The following is an 8,218-nucleotide window of genomic DNA, read 5'->3' as shown; positions in this document are numbered from 1 at the left end:
TTATGGTGATTTTGGACTTAGGAGCATGCCTAAATATTGATTTGAAGGTCCGTAGGTCATTTCAGCTTGAATTGGCGAAAGTTGGAAAGTTGAAGGTTTGGAAGGTGGAGAAGTTTGACCGAGAGTTGACTTTATTGGTATCGGGTCGGGATTTTGATTCTGGAAGTTAGAATAGGTCCGTTGTATCAATTATAATTTGTTTGCAAAATTTGAGTTCAATTGAAGTTGGTTTGGTATGTTTCGACATTAGTTTTAGAAGTTAGAAGTTTATAAGTTCATTAGGCTTGAATCGATGTGTGATTCGTGGTTTTATTTTTATTTGATATGATTTGAAGATTCAAGTGAGTTTGTACTATATTTTAGGACTTGTTGGTATGTTCGTACGGGATCCCGGGAGCCCCGAGTGTATTTCGGATTGAGTTCGGACCAATTGTTCTTGAAATAGGATTGCTGATTTTTCCGAGTCTGGTTTCCTTCATCGCGTTTGTGGAGGACGTGCTGCAATCACGTAGAGTAAGTTGTGGCAGATGGAATTTTACTCTTCGCCTTCGCCAAGAATGGGATGTGATCATAGTGTTTGAGGAGATTGTGAATCACGAACGCGTGAGGTGGATGGCGTTCGCGTATAAGGAAGGTGAGGCTAAGGCACACGGTGTTCCTCGTGTTTGCGCGGCCTGAAGCATGATCGTGTAGGTTGAGGAATCTGGTCATCGCGTTCGCAACTGGCTTTACATGATCGCAGAGAAGGTTGTATGAGTTGGGGAAGAATTGTTGTTCGTGATCGTGAGTGTTTGTCCGCAGTCGCGAAAGAGGAGAACTGGGCAGCGGTGTTAAAATTCAAAACGAGGGTTTTATTTCATTCTTCATCTTTTGGACTTAGAGAGCTCAGTTTGTGGTGATTTTTAGAGTCATTTTCAAGGAATCAATCGGGATAAGTGATTCTAACTCGGATTTGGCTATTATGCATTAATCCATCGTTGTTTTTATCATTTATTTAATGTTTTGGGTTAGAATAGTTGGGGGAAATTATGAAAACTTCATAGACCAATTTTTGGGGATTTGAAAGGCGATTTGAGTAATTTTACAATGGTTAGACTCGTTATTAAATGGATATTCGGATTTTGTATGTTTGGCCTGGTTCCGAGATGCGAGCCCCGGACTGGCTTTTTGATTTTCTTTAAAGATTGTAACTTTATTATTCAGAATAATTTTCTATAGTTTGTATTTATGGTATAAAGTTATTTTGGCTGGATTGGAGCCATTCAGAGGGATAATCATGGAAAAGTGTTACTAGTAATTGAGTTACCGTGTTTCGAGGTAAGTATCTTGCCTAACTTTGTGTGGGGGAATTACCCCTTAGGATTTATGTTGTTTTGTGTTAATTGTGGTATGTGAAAGCCGTGTACGTAAGGTGACGAGTAGGTACACGGACTAAATGTAGCAATTGACCGGTTTAAGCTTTGTAGATTCTTTCATGCCTTTAATTGAATTGTCATAGCATGTCTTCTTCATCATAATTAATCTATTATTACGTGATTTACTTGACATTGTAAATACTTGTCTCATCCCTTACTTTTTAATTGCCTTTACATGCTTAGTTAAAGTTCTTGTTCTCTCATTTCTTTGTTAATTATTTATCTGTTAAGTTCTTTTACTTGAAGTTGTTATTTTTTGGAATATCTTATTATTGAATTATGATGTTGAAGTTATAAAGGTCGTGATTCACATTGAGACAAAGTTGTAAATTTGTTCAAATATCGTTCTTGTTGAGTTATTCACTTTCGGTTGCTATTATTGAGACTCTTGTACATATTGTGGTTGGGCCATGAGCCATTTATTATCGAAATACTATTATTGTTGACTTCTTTGGCAAGTTGTGGTATTGGACACTTGAGATGCGATTTGTGGTATTTATACGCATGTGATGGTATAAAGATTGGGGTTGAAACGCATGCGGTGAGATAAGGTAGGCTTGATACGCATATTGCTAGTAGAGGAACTACTTGAAGTTACGTGTTGTGATATGGTGGGATAAAACGCGGGTCTCTATTTTGGGAAAATGATTTTCCAAACAAAATACAAGGCTCTCGCAATGGTATAAGGAAAGACTGTCATTTGATTTGTGAAATGAAACTACGAGGCAGTACCTCGGAAGTGATTCTTGTTGATACCTTTAATTTACATCACTTGTGTTTTGCTTGCATCGTTTCCTTGGCATTCTTGTTATGTGCTTTCTTCTATGATGTCTTAATTGCCTTAATTTCAGTGTAGCTATTCTTGTTATAATTCTTCAGTGTATCATTTCCATTGTTCCTATTATCATACTGTACTATATTCAGTTTCTTTATTTATTTCAGTAGGTGTCTTGACTCGACCTCGTCACTACTCTACCGAGGTTAGACGTAATACTTACTGGGTACCATTGTGGTGTACTCATACTATGCTTCTGCACATCTTTTTATGCTGATCAAGATATTTCATCCCAGCCTAGGCATCGGTGAGTCGAGCTTGGATCGGAGACTTCAAGGTATACCTGCTGGTGTTCGTAGGCCTCGGAGCCACCCTCTATCTAGTTTCTATTTCATTCTCCTTTTATAGATACTGTTATATAGGGATGTTCAGTATACTCATGTATAGCTTGTGACTCGGTCTCACCAAATTTTGGGAGTTATACTCTTTTTAATTGAGAGTTTTATTATTATTTCCGCCAATTCTTCATGCATGTTAGGCTTACCTAGTCTTAGAGACCAGGTGTCATCACGATATCTTACGGAAGGAGTTTGGGGTCATGACAAGTTGATATCAGAGCTCTATGTTCATAGGTGTTACGAGTCATAAGCAGGTTTAGTGGAGTCTGGCGGGTCGGTACAGAGACGTTTGTACTTATCCTCGAGAGGCGATGGAACTATTAGGAAACTTCACTTTCTTAATTCCTTATCGTGCGAATTTGTTGAGTTTGAAATTCTGAATCTTTGTCTTTCTTGTCACGGCATGAAATTCTCATCGTCGGGACCGTGATGGCACCTAACATTTTACTTACTAGACAAGCCAACATTAGAAATCGTTAAGCCAAATTCTTAAACCTTTCGGTGTTTAACAACAATTAAGCCATAATAAGTTAAAAAGAGCGCGAAAATCCATAACAATCTTAATATTTACGCACAACGACTCAGAATCTGGAGTCGCAGTTCACGAACTTCTAAGATTTAACTACAAGTAATTTGTCTGAAGGAAATACAACTAGTTTTTATACAAATGAAACAGTAAAGACAATGTATAGAAGGGGACGCTAGGGCCTGCGGACGCCAACAGGACTACCTTGGGTCTCCGATCAAATGAAGCCAGTAGCTAAGCTCAGGATCAACTCGGTCCGGTACCAAAATCTACACAGGAAGTGCAGAGTACAGTATCAGTACAACCGACTCCATGTTCTGGTAAGTGTCGAGCCTAACCTCGGCGAAGTAGTGACGAGGCTAAGGCAAGACACCTACAAAACAAACATGTGCAGTATAACAATGTACATACCAATAACAACAATAAAAGAAACAAGATAAGTAATATTGGGAGGAACACATGCTGAGGGGATCACAAAATAAAGAATCAAAGCAGTGATAAGTACCTGATCAACCAATATGCCTTAAACAGATAAAAGCAAGTAAACACGGTAAAGGAAACTGCACGGCATCACCCTTCGTACTTTTACTCTCAACCTCACTATATGAATGAAATATAAATAGCACGGCATCACCCTTCGTGCATTTAACTCTCTCATAACATGACACGACATCACCCTTCGTGCATTAATACTCACAATATGGCACGGCATTACCCTTCGTGCATTAACACCCACAAAACATGGCATGGCATCACCCTTCGTGCATTAACAATCTCCCTCACCAAAACAAGGAACAATAATAACAGAGAGATAGATATATCAATACTGAAATCCGTAAATATGATCAGAACGATCAACATAATGATAAACTAGTCTAAGCATGAGTAATATGATCACGGAAAGCTACAATTTCATGAATAAGGCTCACTAGAATGCTATGATTCGACAACAATGCATAGATACTCATCACCTCACCCATAAGATGTACTCAACATTCAAACACGTAGAAAATAGGCAAATAAGACCTAATCCCTCAAGCCAAGGTTAACCACGACACTTACCTCGCTCCAACGACCAAACTCAAAGCTCAACCACAGCTTTTCCCTTCACACAAGCCTCCAGACCAATAGAATCTAAAAAATTACCAACCAAACAATTCAATTTAAGCTTTAGGAACTACCCACGATAGCAAAGGATTCAATTTAGGCCATTATTAAAAAATTCAACAAAAGTCAACACATGGGTTCGCTTGATCCAAACCCTAAATTCGGACCAAAACCCGATTATCCATTTACCCCCGAGCCCGGATATATAATTGGTTTTGGAATCTGACCTCAATTTGAGGTCTAAATCCCCAATTCGAAATCCCTAGTTTCTCCCCAAAAATCCCCAATTCCACCATGAAAACCTTAGATTCTAGGTTGAAATCTTGTAAAATGTAGTGAAAGATTGAAAGAAACTAGTTTAGAATCACTTACCTATGATTTGGGGGAGAAAAGTTCTTTGGAAAATCGCCTTTTGTGTTTTAGGTTTTGAAAATTTAAATAATGAGAGAAATATCCCGTCCAAAAATCATTTTGATCAGTTGCAGGTGTCGCATTTACGACCTGGGGTTCGCAAATGCGAGCCCCTAAAATGCAAAGAACCTATCACAAATGCGAAGGTCTCCCTATTCCTGCTTTCATCGCAAATGCGAAGGAAATCTCGCAAATACGAGCCTGACCCTTTTCGCAAATGCGACCATGTGATCATTGCCTTCCCCCGTCCCAGTTCGCAAATGCGAGAATGTTGTTCGCAAATGCGAAAACTATAAGGCCCAGCTATTCTTTGAAAATGAGAGACATAGATCACAAATACGGAACCTGCAGAGGTCGCAAATACGATACCTGGTCTCATATTTGCGAGATCAGAGGGCTACACCAGCAGCTGAAACACCAACAATCTTTTAAGTCCTATTTTCACTCTGTATCCTATCCGAAACTCACCCGAGTCATCGTGTCTCCAAACCAAACATGCACCCAAGTCTTAAAACATCATTCGAACTTGCTCGTACGATCAAATAGCCAAAATAATACCTAGAACTACGAAATTAGCAACAAATCGAATGAAATTTTCAAGAAAACTTGAAACTTCTAATTCCTCAGCCGGACGTCCGAATCACGTCAAACCAATTCCGTTTCTCACCAAATTTCACAAACAAGTCATAAATATTATATTGGACCTGTACCGGGCTCCAGAACCAAAATATGGACCTGGTATCAACAAGGCCAAACATCAATCAATTCTTAAAAACATTAGATTCAAATTTTTAATTTTTAATAAAAATTCATAACTCAAGCTAGGGACCTCTGAATTCGATTCCAGGCATACGCCCAGGTCTCATATTTCATTACAGACCTACCGGGACCGTCAAAATACGGGTCCGGATCCATTTACTCAAAACGTTGATCGAAGTCAACTAAAATTAACTTTGAAGGTAAAAATTCTTATTTTTATCAATTTTTAGCATATAAGCCTTCCGAGGTTAATACATGGACTGCTCACGCAAATCGAGGAAGTCTAGAATGAAGTTCTAAAGGCTTCGAAACACAGAGTTTGGTTCTAAATTATAAGATGATCTATCGGGTCATCACATTTCTATTCTCTCACAGATATTGAGGACACGCACCGTTTGATCCGATGATCAGTCACCTGCACCCCATGCTAAAGCTGAGAAAGGTTGGGGTAGAGGCTGAGGCCAATAAGGGGCACAAGATGCAGCCAAAGCACCTGCCCGAGCAGCGACAGAGGAGCCACCAGTAGCTCCTGTTGGGGGGTAGGCACCTGATGCGCGTGTTGCCACCTTTGTACTTCAGGAGATCCTCGCCCAGTTCTTGATCATGTTGGGAAAGGGTCCTTTGTGAGAGATGTCAGTGTTGATACTTCTACCGTTGAGTCAATTTCGGTAGTGAAAGACTATTCATATGTATTTTTGGCAGATCTCCGGGCATGCAGCTCGATAGGGATATTAATTTTGGTATTAACTTGTTGCCTAGTACTTAGTCCATTTCTATTCCACCATATCGTATGACCCCAGCGGAGTTGAAAGAGTTAAAGGATCAGTTGCAAGAGTTGCTTGATAAGGGTTTCATTTTACCTAGTGTGTCACCTTGGGGGTTCTCCAGTCTTGTTTGTGAAGAAGAAGGATAGTTCTATGTGTATGTATATTGGCTATCGGTAGTTGAACAAGGTTACAATGAAGAATAGATATCCATTGCACTGATGACTTACTTGATCAGTTACATGGTGCCAGAGTTTTCTCATAGATCGGTTTGCGATCAGCGTATCATTAGCTGAAGATTCGGGATCCAGATATTTCGAAGACGAATCCGGAACCAAAATGTGGTTTTTTTTACTCAAAATACGCAAATAAGTGTTAAAAAAAGTTAACAAACTATATATAACGCCACAAATAGTGGCGCTATACAGTAACGTTAACTGCACCATTACTGTATAGCGCCACTATTTGTGGCGCTATACTGACACACCTTACATAGAGCCATTAATAGTGGCGATATACCCCTTATTACCATCACACATAGCGCCATTAATAGTGGCGTTATACCCCTTAATACAAATCCTTCGTCTTCTTCTTCTTCGTTCCATCTCCCTCATTTCTCATTTCTTACTCCCTTCTGGTCCCCCCCCCACCGATTCTGCCCAAATTTAAAAAATTTTTGGGTCCCCCTGTCACATAAAAGTTGAATATTGGTGGTCCCACTATCGAGTAGAGCTTCGTGTTATTGTGGATTCACTCTTCCGGAGTCAAAATTTCGATCTATTTACATTCTGAAAATTCTAAATCGAGGTATTTCGATTTATTTTAAGTTGAAACTTTTATAACAATGCATATTACTTGATTTGTATGTGTTCTATTTCGGTTTGTGTTTATTTTTTCCGAAACTAGCATGTTAAATTTTATCCGGATTTAATTTTAGTGTTGTATAAAAATATGTAAATTAGTCTAAAAAATGTGTTTGTTAATATCCTCATGTATATTTATGTGTTTTTATGCCGTTTAGTTTAGATTATTTTTTAGCATAGTAAAATGTAGACCTTTTTAGCGTAGTAAAAAGTAGACCCTTTTAGCGTAGTAAAATGTAGAGCCTTGTAGCGTAGTATTGTGTAGTAATTGTTTACTTATCTTATATTCTAGCACAAAACCCATAAAAATATATATATATATATATATATATATATATATATATATATATATATATAATTCTTACAATTAATTTATTAAAAAATATGATCATGCAGGACTATAGTCGTCGCTTAATGGATGTGGCTGCCCAGACACTGTAGCGAGGCCGATCGGATCAGCGTTTGCCATTCCAGCCAGATTATGTTGACCCAGCCACGTACCAGCGAGGTCGTGGTATACCACGAGGTGGTGGCCGACGAGCTGCTGCTGCTCCACGACGACCTGCTGGTGCTGGACGACGTGGTCGTGGGCGGAGAGGAGGTCCCCAGCAAGGGGGCTTTGAGGCTCCTGCTGATGATGTTGCTGCTGATATGGGAGGTGGCATGCATGAGACCGACATGCCGTCTTACAGCCTTGGCATTTATGACACTCCAGGGACGTCGCAGGTGACCCCATCGGGTCAATTCTTGATCACGGGCTCGGATTTTCAAGGAGTGGAGTTGGGTAGATATTTCCCTGGCCCGTCTACCACTGATGAGTCTCGACCGATCCGAGATTTTGATAGTGGGCACCGACTGAGTTATGGCAGCTCATCACATGCGCAGGTATGAGTTTATTAGTATTAAATTTTATTACTGTTTTTACTATAACTTATTTATTTTCTTTAACTTTATTAATTTACTTTTTTAGGCTTCATGCGATGCTGCGACAGATGACTACATTCAGGATCCAAACACGATTATGGTAAAACAATATAAATTTTTGTGAATTGTTATGTAGTTTTCTATACTAAGTTTGATATTATTATGTAGCCTTCTACTGGACCTGACAGCACCACCGATACATGTCATCCTGTGCCGCATCCGGTCATAAGGAGACGACTTGATGATGATGATCCTGATAGCGTACCCGGGCGGCAG

Source organism: Nicotiana tabacum, chromosome 1 (assembly GCF_000715075.1).
Source record: "Nicotiana tabacum cultivar K326 chromosome 1, ASM71507v2, whole genome shotgun sequence".
Taxonomy (NCBI): domain Eukaryota; kingdom Viridiplantae; phylum Streptophyta; class Magnoliopsida; order Solanales; family Solanaceae; genus Nicotiana; species Nicotiana tabacum.
The sequence above is the reverse complement of the archived record's forward strand: the minus strand, read 5'-3'. Positions refer to the sequence as shown.